This window comes from Panthera tigris, chromosome F2, assembly GCF_018350195.1.
Source record: "Panthera tigris isolate Pti1 chromosome F2, P.tigris_Pti1_mat1.1, whole genome shotgun sequence".
In the NCBI taxonomy this organism is placed as follows: domain Eukaryota; kingdom Metazoa; phylum Chordata; class Mammalia; order Carnivora; family Felidae; genus Panthera; species Panthera tigris.
Genome location: NC_056676.1, coordinates 41,243,067 through 41,257,846, shown reverse-complemented (window position 1 = coordinate 41,257,846; position 14,780 = coordinate 41,243,067). Strand labels below are relative to the sequence as shown.

General features: G+C 41.9%; 1 protein-coding gene across 11 annotated transcripts in view; it reads left to right on the top strand.

Annotated features, from left to right (window-relative positions):
* TP53INP1 (tumor protein p53 inducible nuclear protein 1) overlaps nt 1-14,780 on the top strand; it is a 150,182-nt gene that overhangs the window by 72,686 nt on the left and 62,716 nt on the right. For all 11 annotated transcript variants that reach the window (XM_042972936.1, XM_042972929.1, XM_042972932.1 and 8 more), the window contains one exon: nt 14,415-14,568. The gene's annotated coding sequence lies outside the window, so the exon portion shown is untranslated. The remainder of the gene's footprint in view (nt 1-14,414; nt 14,569-14,780) is intronic.

Here is a 14,780-nt window from a genome sequence, read left to right as displayed (position 1 = left end):
AATTGGACTGTACATTTTTGGGAGTTGACTGGGGAGGGGGAATAAAGCAGCAAATAACTCTGAAACTAGAAAAGCAGGAATTGACACAACTTGTCTAGTTGTCAGGGTATCCCATGAATCAGCAGATGGGTACTTTGGCATATTTTAATACATATCCAGCATCTATGAATTATGAAATATGGTCAAGAAGAACGGGATCAATCTAGGTAGCACAATACCAGCTAAATACCTGGAGGTTGGTAGAAATCCTGTAGAGACTTCTGGCAAAATATCTTTTGACTTTTCCAGTCAGATCTGTTCTTTCTCCTCTCCATCCTGCTCTCTTCCTGGAATGTTGACCTGTATGGACTACATCAGTGGATGCTCATGACTTCTGCCTTCTACATCTAACAGGGGACGCCTGTTATTTTTGCATGTACAGCTTCCTTTCCCCATTCCTTAGGTTAGAGAACCAGGGACCACCATGTATGCTCTCTCAGGGATTGTATGCTGCAGTGAATCCCATTCATACAGACTCGAACAGGAATAAGAGTTCTGAAGCTGTACAACTTTGTGGCCCTGACATAACTCTTTCTTTTGGTAAATGTACCTCATCTACCTAGATAGTACAATCTGTGAGTCTGCTTCCTTGCCACAGAAGTGGACATGTGATTTAGGCTAGTCAGAGAACTATCTCTAGAAACCACCACTGATTATTGTAGGACAAGGCTCATGACCCAAGGAAGCCAACGGCACTCTTTGAGGGGTTGTTTGAATGGTAGGAGAGAAAGAATCTCTCCTGAGATTTCTAATACTAAGAAGCATGAAAGTCTAGAGCCTCTAGCGGTTCTTTTGCCACATAATAATAATTGATTATTGATGATACAGGTTTTATCCACAGCTCTGCCTAAATTACTCATGAGCTTTTTGGTTATATGAGCTAATAACTTCCCTCCATTGCTTAGGAGAGTTTGAGTTGATTCTGTGTCACTTGCAACCCCAGGAGTCCTGGCTAAAACAGATGCATAAGCGAAACCATAAATCAGGAACTTGGAATTTGTTTTCTCCTTAACAGAAAACTCAATGTGCTGCTTTTGACAATGATGATGGCATTTTTCTGCCCACAGCCCTCTAATGGCTTCTCTTCTTTCCCAGGGAAGAAGACGACTGTCCACACATGGCCAGTTGGTCCCTATGTGGTCTGACCTTATCTCTAACCGCCCCCTTTCCTTCCCTTTGCTCACAATGCATCAGGAAACCTGACCTTGGTGATCCTTACACTTGCCACTCATGTGCTCCCACCAGAGAGTATTTGCACCTGTTCTTCCCTCTGTCTGGTCTATGCTTCTCCCAGTTATCTTCTTGACTGTATTCTGTTCTCTTTTCATATGGAAACTTCCCTCATCACCCCATCTAAAATCTGAATATCCCTCTTGGTATTAGTTTCCTAGGGCAGTCATAACAAAATACAATCTAAAAGTTTTACACAATAGAAATTTATTGCGTCACAGTTCTGGAAGCTACAAGTCTGAGTTTAAAGTGTTGATAGAGTCAGTTCTTTTTTTTTTTAATTTTTTAAAAATGTTTATTTATTTTTTAGAGAGAGAGAGAGAGACAGAGCATGAACCAGGGAGGGGCAGAGAGAGAGGGAGACACAAAATCCGAAGCAGGCTCCAGGCTCTGAGCTGTCAACACAGAGCCTGACATGGGGCTCGAACTCATGGACTGCAAGATCATGACCTGTGCTAAAGTCAGTCACTTACCTGACTGAGCCACCCAGGTACCCCAGAGTCAGTTTCTTCTGAAGACCATGAGGGAGAACCTATTCCATGTCCCACTCCTAGCTTCTGGTGGTTTGCTGGCAATCTTTGATGTTCCTTGGCTTGTAGAAGCATAATCCAGATCTGTGCCTTCATCTTCACGCCGTGTTCCCCCTGTGTACATGTCTCTCTGTGTCAAATTTCCCCTTTCAAAACGACGCTTGTTATTGGATTAGGGCCTGCACTAATGGCCTTATCATGACTTGATCATCTGCAAAGATCCAATTTGCAAATAAGGTCACATTCACAGGTACTGGGAGATCAGCATCTTTTGGAGGGACACAGTTCAACTCATACCACTCTTCTTATCTTGTCTTATTCTTCTTTATAGTATGTATCACCATTGACATAAACTTATGTTACCATTTTTTTTTAATTTTTTTTAACGTTTATTTATTTTTGAGACAGAGAGAGAGACAGAGCATGAACGAGGGAGGGTCAGAGAGAGAGGGAGACACAGAATCTGAAACAGGCTCCAGGCTCTGAGCAGTCCGCACAGAGCCCGACGCGGAGCTCGAACTCACGGACCGCGAGATCGTGACCTGAGACGAAGTCGGACGCTTAACCAACTGAGCCACCCAGGCGCCCCTATGTTACCATTTTTTAAATTTATTTATTGATTTTGAAAGAGAGTAAGGGAGGGACAGAGAGAAGGAGAGACAAAATCCCAAGCAGGCTCTATGCTGTCAGTGCAGAGCCCAACACAGGGCTCAATCCCACGAACCATGAGACCATGACCTGAGCTGAGAGCAAGAGTCAGACACTTAACCAACTGAGCCACCCAGGTGCCCCTATTTTTATCATTTAATGTCTCTCTCTCACCCAACTAAGATGTAAATTCCATGAACATGTGGATACAATGTTACATCCACACTATTTAAAACAGTGCCTAAGCATATAGAAGGTATGCAATCTAATATTTGGTAAACAAGTGAATACTAAACAAGAAAATAGATTCTCCAATTTAAAAATATTTAAGTCTGAAACTTCTCTTTGCAAAGTCAAGTATTTGAAGACACTAAGGCTTCTCCAGTTTCTTTGATGTGCATATTCAGAGTCTAAGACTCACTGGAGATCTATCCAAAATCTCTGTCACAAACTAACAAATACCATTACTTTGAAAATAGAAGACTGGATAGAAACACTTGGAGGAAGAATGGAATTTGGGGGTGGCAGGTTGAGAGAGGACATGTGAGAAGTGGTAGAAGTTGAATGAGGTTAAAAGTGGTCAAGTTCTTGCAAAATCTTAAAGTAGTGATCTTTATGCCTGACTTCATGACCAAAGTATGCCAGTGGCCATCGATGGAGTTACCTTGTGTTCATTACACATTAAAAAGCATTTTTTTTAACATGAAAACAAGTTTTGCCTGCTGAAGATATTAGGAGTACCCCCTGTGGCATTTATTGTGATGTATTATCTGTATATAACTTTATCAAGTGGTGTTATTATTATCCATCTTTCATCTGATGCCCCCTTTGGACTGTGAGCTGAGGGGCAGGAGGTTCTGTCTTTGCTAGCCCATAGACAGTCAAAAGACAAGTGGTAAAAGAAAATATTTGTCGCATACTACACAAAAGAGAGTTAAGAGCCCTTACTTACATAAGGCTTTTATAAATCAGTAAGAAGACAAATGAGCCAGTGGACCAAAGGAAGTGCAGGTGCCGTAGAGATGTTACAAGCTGCTCCATCCTGGGGGATCCCGGGGGGCTCATTTGGTTGGGCCTCTGATTCTTGATTTCGGCTCAGGTCATGATCTCACGGCTCATGGTTTAAACCCCACATCAGGCTCTGTGCTGGCAGTGCAGAACTTGCCTAGGATTCTCTCTCTCTCTCTCTCTCTCTCTCTCTCTCTCAATAAATAGACTTTTAAAAAAGTTGCTCACTATTACCAGTAGCCAGGGAAATGCAAATTAAAATAATAACAAAATTGAATTTTTGCCCATCTGCTTGGCAAAAGTTGAAAAGATTGATAACTTCCAGGCTGGTGAGGGTGTAGATAATCAGGAACTTTCATACTTCTGGGTGTGGGGCAGTATATGGAACTGTATGTTCAGATTTGAAATATATTGACCTTCTGTCCTAAAAATCCCATGTTTAAGAATCTATCCTATAAAATAATCCCTCAAAATGATACATATCAATAAAACTCCCAAATTTCAATACAGGAAAGACACAGGGGTGCCCATTTGGTTTTTAAAAAATCACGAATATGCTATTTCTTGTACTTTTGAATTTATGGAGTAAAATTCCTGTTCTCTACAGAATTAATTAAATAGCACAATCAACATTTATCAAATGGCAAGTAGAGGCAAGGGATGTAGTCAGATTCCTCAAAATGCTGTTTTAGGGATTTAGTTGTGAATATTTAAGAAAATGATTCTTCAGCTTCTACCACTCCTACCCTAAATCAGTCTCTGGTGTAGGTAAACCATTAAACCCCAAAGCTGAGAAGGCAAGAAGTCAGAAGGGCGGGGAGTGTATCCAGGGCAGTAAACCTGTCAGCTTTTGCTCCCAAATGTCACTCTCTGTTTTTGCCATCCTTAGTTGTTTGTGTTTATAATAAAAAGGAGAGGGGCACCTTGGTGGCTCAGTCAGTTAAGTATCCAACTTGAGCTCATGTCATGATCTCGTGGTTTGTGGGTTCAAGCCCCGCATCAGGCTCTGTGCTGACAGCTCCGAGCCTGGAGCCTGCTTCAGATTCTGTGTCTCCCTCTTGCTCTGCCCCTCCCACCCCCCTTGTGCTCTGTCTCTTTCTGTCTCTCAAGAATAAATAACTGGTAAAAATAATAATAATAGAAGAAGGACAAAATCCTGGGGTGCTTGGGTGGCTCAGTCAGTTGAGCATCTGACTTTGGCTCAAGTCATGATCTCACAATTTGTGAGTTGAAGTCCCGCATCGGGCTCTGTGCTAACAGCTCAGAGCCTGGAGCCTGTTTCGGATTCTCTGTCTCCCTCCCTCCCTGCCCCTCCCCTGCCTCTCTCTCAAAAACAAACATTTAAAAAAAATAAAGGAGAAAGTCCCATTTAGAGCAAGAATTTGCCACAACCACTTTCTCATATTAAGGGAGCAGCTTTATATTTCATATTTATAGCCAGGGGAAAGACCAGGTAGTAGGTAGGACTCTTTGAATATAAAAGTTGACTCCTCTCACCAGGAAAGAAGAATTATTTTTATCGTACTAACTGCTCTGTGGATAAAAATGTGAGAAGAGTGGCGCCTGGGCGGCTAAGTCGGTTGAGCATCCAACTTCAGGTCAGGTCGTGATCTCATGGTTTGTGGGTTTGAGCCCTGCGTGGGGCTCTGTGCTGACAGCTCGGGAGCCTGCAGCCTGCTTTAGATTCTGTGTGTGTCTCTCTTTCTGCCCTTCTCCCACAAGCTCTTTGTCCCTCGAATAAACATTAAACAAAAATTTTTTAAAAAGTGAGAAGAAACTAGACTTTTAGGGTAAGGGAGAAGATGCTGGTCAGGGAAATGGGTGAGATTTGAGGGGTTTGAGAGTGAGGGGAGGCTCACCCAGCACAGGGCACTGGTATCCCTCTCTACCTCCGCCTTCCCACCAGCTGGGAGCAGCATAGGTTGACTGATAGCCTCCAGCTTATACCTCCTTCAGGATCTGCTGTAGGTTTTTTTGTTCTTTTGGTGTTTTTTGGTTTTTGTTTTTGGAGGGGGGTATGGAGGGGTTCTGCTCTTCCCAGGGAAGTCCCCAGCAATGCCTGAGGCAAGCCCTGTACAAGAGCTAGATCTTTTCGCCAGATAAAGGGCTCTTTACCATGTAAGCTGTGCTTTGAGCATCTCTGATTTTGGCAAAGCCTTTGTCAAGTTGGCCTGGGTTGGAGGGCTCCCCCTGCCCAAGCTGGCTTGCCTCCCCTTTGTCTTCACCTTTTACTCCTCCAGAAGCCTTTTCCACCCCTTCCCCATCTCAGCACCTGCTCCCTGGAGAGCCCACTTGGCACAGCTAAAGACCCTCATTTGCAACTGTAGACGGACTCACACCAGTGGGGGTTTTTAAGACACTTAATGGAACTTTTTCTCATTTTAATTTCAAGTTCAGAATTTAAAACCAAGTAATTGCCAATCTGTTCTCTACCACACAGTCACTGTGTAACCTTGAATGATGGCTGATTTTGTCTGAGCAAACAGTCGCAGATTCCCTCAGGAACATATTCCTTTTCATTTTTTTGTTGTCAAAGAGAAATGAAAGAAATTCTGGGGGGAAATTACCTACAAATATTGCTACAAAACTTTCTAAATTTTATGAAAGTAGAATCCTAGTTTTAGAATAAGAAAAGATCTTAAAGTGTGTTCCAATTAAAGTCCCTCACTTTACATTGGAGCATTTATCCATAGAGCCCTTGAAAATTATAATCTAGATCTCCAGTTACAAAAACAGACAACAAACAACACAAAACAACTTTGCAGCCATCTTAGTTAAAACAGTTGATGTTGGGGCGCCTGGGTGGCGCAGTCGGTTAAGCGTCCGACTTCAGCCAGGTCACGATCTCGCGGTCCATGAGTTCGAGCCCCGCGTCAGGCTCTGGGCTGATGGCTCGGAGCCTGGAGCCTGTTTCCGATTCTGTGTCTCCCTCTCTCTCTGCCCCTCCCCCGTTCATGCTCTGTCTCTCTCTGTCCCAAAAATAAATAAAAAACGTTGAAAAAAAAATTAAAAAAAAAAAAAAAAACAGTTGATGTTCCACATAATTATACCTGTGTTTGCATTATTCAGGATTACTGTCATTCTAGGTGGTAACACCCACCTAGAGAAACTAACATTTATTAAAGGAGAACAAGAAGTTCAATCATTAGGGTCTCTTTTTTCTAATGGATATATTTTCCTTTTCATTGTTTTCAACTTACCAATTGTATTTCCTTTTTTTTAAGTTTATTTATTTATTTTGAAAGAGAAAGTGTGAGTGGGGGAGGGGCAGAGAAAGAAGGAGAAAGAGAGAATCCCAAGTAGGCTCTGAGCTGTCAGCATAGATAGAGCCTGATATGGGGCTCGAACCCACAAACCCTGAGATCGTGACCTGAACCGAAGCTGGACTCTTAACTGACTGAGCCACCCAGGCCCCCCCAATTGTATTTCTTAAAAAGACAATTCCAGGGGCGCCTGGTGGCTCAGTCAGTTAAGTGTCCCAACTTCAGTTCAGGTCATGATCTCACAGTCCGTGAGTTCGAGCCCCGTATTTGGCTCTCTGCTAACAACTCAGAGCTTAGAGCCTGCTTTGGATTCTGTGTCTCCCTCTCTCACCGCCCCTCCCCTGCTCTTTCTCTCCCCCTCTCTCTCTTTCTCTCTCTCAGAAAGAAATAAACATTAAAAACAAAAACAGGACAATTCTGTTTTCTTTTTCAGAAAAGCAATGCATAAGACCACTTCGCCTTTCTGGTCTATTCTATGTGCTGGGGAATTTGCAGTCATATTAATGCAATACAGTGTGTTTTGTGGGGAGAAGCATTCTTTGTTAAGAAGAAAAATTACTTTAAAAATGCATAAAATGTTTTAAAATAACATTAGTAAATAGTTATTACTTGTTTAATAAGCTTTTAAATATGTTTAAGGGGAAGTTGACACTCAAAATGATTTTTCTGGGTGTGTAATAGAGAAATAATACATATCAATTCCTTTTATTCTCTAAACACTCCGTTCTCTACCCTGTTGTGTGATCTCTGCTGAAATTACATCTCCACTTGGCTCTTTCTCCTTTACAAAAAGGAGAAGCTCAACTTCAGACCCAGGCTGCTTGACCTTCATTTATCCACTTTCTGCCCCAGCTGGCCTGGAGCAGATGAGGTTACAGTGAGATTTCTTAGCCTCTTAGGATGACTCTGGTCCCTAGACCTTTCTCTGCTGCTGCTTTGAGGGTCTCTCCTGCACCACCCACCCTCTCTCTCCCATGCCACACTGACCCAGTAGTTCCCTGGACAAGATGGCTAAGGATCTAAGTCCAACTATACCTGGTTTCTATAGTTTTCCAACTATACCATGAAACAGCCAACTCATCTACAGGAAAGGGTAATTTCAGCTACAAATTACACACAGATGGTTGAGTGTTTTTCCTATGCTACTAAAATTGAGACAGAGTGTTTCCAAATCAAAGGCAGTCATTTGAGTGAACAGTATTTACTTATGTGTCCTTGTATGTATGTATGTATTATATGTTGGCTAACAGTGATGGCGTCTGTGTTCACAAGCACAGAGTTCAGAATATTTCCACATTTATAATATGTATGTGTAAGTGTTAGTGAGCCCATATCATAAATGGACAATTGTTTAAATCTTAAACAGTTGAGTGGTGCCTGGGTGGCTCAGTCAGTTAAGTGGCCAACTCTTGATCTCAGCTCAAGTCATGACCTCCCAGTTCATGAGATGGAGCCCTGAATCAGGCTCTGGGCTGACAGTGCAGAGCCTGCTTGGGATTCTCTCTCTGCCTCCCTCCAGCTCTCTTGCACGTGTGACTGCTGTCTTTCTCTCTCCCAAAATAAATAAAAATAAACTTTAAAAAAAATCTTGAACAGTTTAAATGGGAACTACCCAATAACATTAATTACCGTTTTTAGTAACAGCTCAGGATAAATAGAGTTCCTCGTAAGGAGCTTGTGATCTAAACAAGATTTATCAAACCAATACTATAAAAGTTAGCTAAGAAAAGCCTAAGCTTTGGGTACCTGGGTGGCTCACCCAGTTAAGCATCTGACTTTGGCTCAAGTCCTGATCTCACAGTTTGTGAGTTCAAGGCCCGCATCGGGTGAACACGCGCCCTGCTTTGGGTGAGCCCCACTTCTCTCTCCCTCTCTCTCTCTGCCCCTTGTGGGATTCTCTCTCTCTACCCACCTCCCCCACCCCACCGCCCTCACTCACTTGCTCCCCCTCTCTCTCAATAAAAGAAAGAAAGAAAGAAAGAAAGAAAGAAAGAAAGAAAGAAAGAAAAGCCTAGGCTTCAGCATCTGGGGGAGAAACTGGTCTTAGAATTTGCCCTTTGTTACACTTCCCAAGCTAGGATTATTCAAGGTTTTTCTTTACACAACTGGTAATGGATAAGACCTGATGATCATCATCTTTAATTCGCTATGTATTACTAAATAATAATGTACTTTCCCCATTATTGATTAAATATTCTCAGTTTATGGTGAGGGAAAGGAAGAGGAGAAGAAGCGGGCACAGAGCTGGAAAGCTATCTGGCCCAGTCCTTACATTTATAAAGGGGCTTGCATTTAGGCTTTTGACATTACCTCCAAAAGAGATTACACAAAAATATGCTCATGGGATTGAAATAAGACAGCCTCATCCAAATTTAAAATTGAGATCCCTGACTAAACTATATCACCTTTAGTGTACTATAGATTTTAAAAAGTAAATCTTGGGGTGCCTGTGTGTCTCAGTCAGTTAAGCATCTGATTCTTGATTTCAGCTCAGGTCATGATCTCATGGTTCATGAGATCAAGCCCTGAATTGGCCTGGACGCTGCTTGGGATTCTCTCTCTCTACTCTCTTAGCCCCTCATGCGCTTGCTCTCTCTCTCTCAAAAACAAACAAACAAACTTAATAAAGTAGCTTCTAAAAATTAAATCTTTAAATTTTCTTCTGACTAGCACAACTGTTTTGTATTGTAATTTTTTTTGTATTAAAGGCATTGATTATTAAAAATGTAAACATTCAAAACACAGTAATTTTCAAACCTCATTTAAAAAAATGTACTATACTAGGAACCTCAAAAATAATGGAGGCAACGGATCTTCAGCCTTTGAAAAGTTCTGAAATTATTTGGTTAGAATGCAAATATTTCCATGAGGTAGTAAGAGTATTTTCTTTTTTTTTTTTAAGCAAGAGTATTTTCATATAAACCTAAGAAACTATAGACTAAAAAATCCAGAAAAGGAGGTTACAGGAAAGAATGAATTGTATGCTTCAAATGAAAACTCATTGCAACATTTTTTTATTGGTTTTTTTTTTTTTTTTGCCTCTATATTGGATTTTGTGAATTTTAAGGGGTATTTCAATCTTACTATTTCCACATGTTAATACATATTTCAGATACATAATATCTGCACCTTAAAGCATACTTTCTCTGCATGAAGTCGCTAACTTGCTTTGGTAAACTTACAGAAATAGCACGTGTGTGAAGCTATGAATATTCAACCAGAGTAGCCTGCATGATGAACCAGTGTTCTTGGACACCTGAGGCTTGGAATGCTGAAATAAAACTTGACAGAGGTGCTTTGAAAGACAGGTCTTACAGAGAGGTCTTAAAGGAGAAAGGAGTGACAACTAGAATGATAAGAAAGTCAACTGTCATGACTTAGAAGGGAAGGTTAATCCTGGGCAGCAGGTCAACAGAGGTCATTATCTGAATTACAAATATTCTGAAAGGGAACTTCTTGTTTGCCCAATCCCCATAACTGCATTGTCTCCTGGGGAAGCATTTATGGTTCTTTCAGCAAATTCAGTACAGAGTAATAGAAACAACCATTTTGAGACCTCTTAATAGACTAAAATATGAAGGCAGCTGTCCAGTTGGGAAATTATATCTTTGAGACCCATAGCATTGGTTTGACCAAGGGAATTCAGAGAAGAATAGAGGAGAAAAAGATATAAAGGGCACCAAAGGCGAAAGGAAGGTTTGAGTCTGAATTCCATCTCTGCTACAGAGTTAATGTATTCCCACTGGTGTTAACACAAGTGCCTAAGGTAAAAGCACAATAAAAGGAGGAAGGCTCATAGCGTCAGCCCCACTCTCAAGAGCCCAGAGTTCTGAGAGCTAAAATGCAAGCTACTGAGGAACAATGACACAAGCTGTAACTTTCTAGGATTCCACAGCGGGCAGGTTGAGGAAGATTTTAAAATCTGCAGTGGTATTCCAGGAAGGAGCATAACAGCCACAACTAATGGTTTGTTTCATGGTGACCTGAAATATACTTCAAGAGAAACCCTTTGAATGTCCCTGATGTCTTTGGGTCTCTGTGTCACACCTCAAGATGTCTAGCTTGGTGAGGGTCTCACTCAGGGTGGGTGTATGCTCTGAATATATAATCTCAAGTATTCCTCATAGCAGCTCTATGAGTTGGAGAGTTTTACTCGCATTTTACAAAGTAGGAAACTGACCTCAAAAAGAGATGTCAAGTCATTTGCCCAAGGTTGGGTGGGAAAATTGGGCTTTAGATCCATCTGACCCTAAAAATGATTCTATTTCCACAGTATCTTTCTGTGTCATTCTTACTGTTACTTTGCTGCTTGTAAGTTGACTTGATTTCCCCTTTCTTTAAGGGAAATCACACAGGCTTAAACCTTTGTTGACCCTTCCAAACAATCATTCCACCACTATTTATTGAGCATGTACTAAGAGCTAGGCATTGGGGTTAAAGAATGAATGAAATACAATTCCTGGCTTGTGTTAACACCAGTGGGAATACATTAACTCTGTAGCAGAGATGGAATTCAGACTCATACCTTCCTTTCGCCTTTGGTGCCCTTTATATCTTTTTCTCCTCTATTCTTCTCTGAATTCCCTTGGTCAAACCAATGCTATGGGTCTCAAAGATATAATTTCCCAACTGGACAGCTGCCTTCATATTTTAGTCTATTAAGGGCAACTTGCTTGAGGCAGAGCAGCAGAGTCCAAAGCATGGCTTCAGTGGCTGGGCTGAGACAGGAAGAGGAACTGCCCCTAAAAAGCAAAAGGAAGAGAAGGAGAGATGAGGGCAATTGGGGATTCAGTTCTCTTGTGAAGTAGAAGGTGAGATCCACCAGCTGGGGGCAGCAGGGGGGTGAGACTGAAGGAGAGAAGTTGAAAAGAGTGGAGAAGGTTTGAAGTCAGCATGTGGGAAAGGGAGTGAGGAGTGAAGGTGGTTTGTCTTGCAGTGCTAAGGGCTGGTCATGGGTGACTTTCTCCAGCACTGCTCAGCTACTGGAGTCAGGTTTGGAGAGAGCATGGAAGGAGGGGCCTGCTCTGAGTTAGGGTTTCCCCAGATGGTACAAAATTGAAGGTGCAGGAGAGTTGAAGGCTGAAGAGGCAGAAGCCATGGGGAGTTACCAGGGGGCCCAGGGCTCTGAAGGTGGGGGAGGAGTGGCCAGCAGGGTGAGGGGTTAGGAAGTGGAGAGCATTACCGTATGCCACCCACACTTATCGGGGAGCATTTTTGAAGTACAATTTCAATCACGTCCCTCTCTTTGAATCCACCAACTTAAGTAAAGACTGAGCTCGCATTAAAAGCCTTTCCCAGTGGGGTCCAAATGTGTCCCACTTCAGACATATTCCCAAAACCTTCCCCATCATCTTCTGTCCCTTCTGTTCCTCTTGGTAGACCTACCCAATAGTGAACCAAATTGGACTATAAGTTCTCCATTGCTTTCTTACCTCTGTCCACTGCTTATGTATTTTACTCCCTCAGGAATGTCCTCTCCATGACATAAATCACACTCCTTTATCAGCATTCTTATGGCACTTAATGCACATGTCTATTACAGCCCTTGCCACATTTTATTCTAACTTTTTTGTTTACATTTGTCGAGGGTATCTGCTGTACTCATCTACCCAATATCCCTTCTACCATGGCCCCTCACTTTTTTTGGCAACAGATCCACCGTGCAGTTAGATAATTGCCCTTCCTTCACTCATCTGGATCTGGCATGAATCCCAGTGCGGCTCCAGGACCATCAGGCTATAGTTATGGGCACATGACCCAAACCAGGCCAATCAGCATCTTTTCTCAGGATCATATATGTGGAAAGTGAAAAGATCTCTCTCTCTTAGGTCTACTAGCTGAGATGATGTCATCCAGAAGTTGTCTGTGGCCAGTTTCCACACCTTGACTTCTAACCACTTCCACATAAAGGAAGCCAATTGAAATGGGGGGTCGGGGGGGACGGAAACCCAGGCAGGGATCACATTATTTGACTGATACCACCTGATGTCACCTTCTTTCCTGGAACTCACAATTGTACCAGCCATTGAAGTGCCTTTTTTGCTTAAGCCTGCATGAGCTGGTTTTGTTTACTTGCTCCCAAAAGAGTCTCAATGAGTATATATGTTGTCTCCTCTGCTAGACTCTAAGTCCTCAGCTAGACATAGACTTTGAATCCCAGCACCTTGCATAAAGGGTGACCAATAATGTGAAAGAAACATTGAAATCCTAACAATCATTCCAGGCCCAATTCAATTTCATATCCATCTATAAAAATTTTACTACACCTTCAGACCAAATAGGATCCTTCTCAGAACTCTGTGACTCCTAGTGGCCTGTTATAGACTTTGCTTCTTATTTTGGCTGTTTGCATTCTTGGCCATCTCTCCCTACCAGATAATAAATACACTGGATGCAGGGCTTAAGTCTGTGTAGTAAGTGCTCAATAAAAGTTAAGTCTTCTTCGTTGCTCTCCCATGTGCACAGAGGGAAAAAGAAAGACAGTGAGACTCAGTTTCTGCTCTGAGGCGCTCGCAGCACATGTTCAACAAATAATGGGAATTGCCTTGGCCTGAATAGAAAATGAATAGAGAAGAAAGAAAGTAACATATATCCTTCCGGAGAAACAAAGCTCTAGACTGAGAGCAAAAGATATTTTTATCAGGCAGTGTTAGAAGAATGCAGAACAGGCTCAGAAACATTTTATAAGTAGATCAGGAACCAAATATACTGGAAATATAAAACCACTCACAAATAAAGTCAAACACGGCATTTCCACAAATATACACTAGCAACCATAGGAGTCAGTAAATCCTCTTTTCACTGTCTCCAAATTTCTTTCCAATTAAATACAAGTAAGTTAATCTGATTCCCCGTATATGTGTAACCCTAGATAAACACAATTGCTATAAAATGCCCTGCTTCAAAATACAAATCAAAGTCACACGGAGATGCCACCTCACAGCAGTCAGAGTGGCTAAAATTAACAACTCAGGAAACAACAGATGCTGGCGAGGATGTGGAGAAACGGGAACCCTCTTGCACTGTTGGTGGGAATGCAAACTGGTGCAGCTGCTCTGGAAAACAGTGTGGAGGTTCCTCAAGAGATTAAAAATAGAACTACCCTATGACCCAACAATAGCACTACTAGGAATTTACCCAAGGGCTACAGGAGTGCTGATTCACAGGGGCACATGTACCCCAATATTTATAACAACACTTTCAACAATAACCAAATTATGGAAAGAGCCTAAATGTCCATCAATTGATGAATGGATAAAGATGAGGTTTATATATACAGTGGAATACTACTTGGCAATGAGAAAGAATGAAATCATGCCATTTGCAGCAACATGGATGGAACTGAAAGGTATTATGCTGAGTGAAATAAGTCAGTCAGAAAAGGACACATATCATGTTTTCACTCATATGTGGATCTTGAGAAACTTAACAGAAGACCATGGGGGAAGGGAAGGGGAAAACATAGTTACAAACAGAGATGGAGGAAGGCAAACCACAAGAGACTCATAAATACAGAGAACAAACTGAGGGTGGATGGGGGAGTGGGGGAGAGGGGAAAATGGGTGATGGGCATTGAGAGGGCACTTGTTGGGATGAGCACTGGGTGTTGTATGTAAGCCAATTTGACAATAAATTATATTTTAAAAAAATTAAATAACTTAATTGATTAATTTAATTTAATGCCCTGCTTCTCCAGAGAACACTGATGAAGCTTACATTGTTCCAACTATTCCGGCTCTATCTTAAATATGGTGGCGGAACTTCATTCAACTCTGTGGCCCCCATGCACCACCACCCTGAAGCTTTCGATCTGCAGACACTCTGGGAAGGGAATATCTGTTGGATGAATGGTGAGCAACTTAAATCAAACCTTCTCCCTCAGGTGTGATCATATCCAACTTCCTCACAGTTTTCTCTTCAGCTCCTTCAGAGGTTTAAGAGTCCAGCTGGACAGCCAAATTGAAGCAGAAGTCTATGCCAGAATCTTGGAATCTTAGTCTAATCTCTGGATAGCCTTGGGAGAATCAGGCAAAAGGCATCTGACAAATATGCCCAAAGTGAT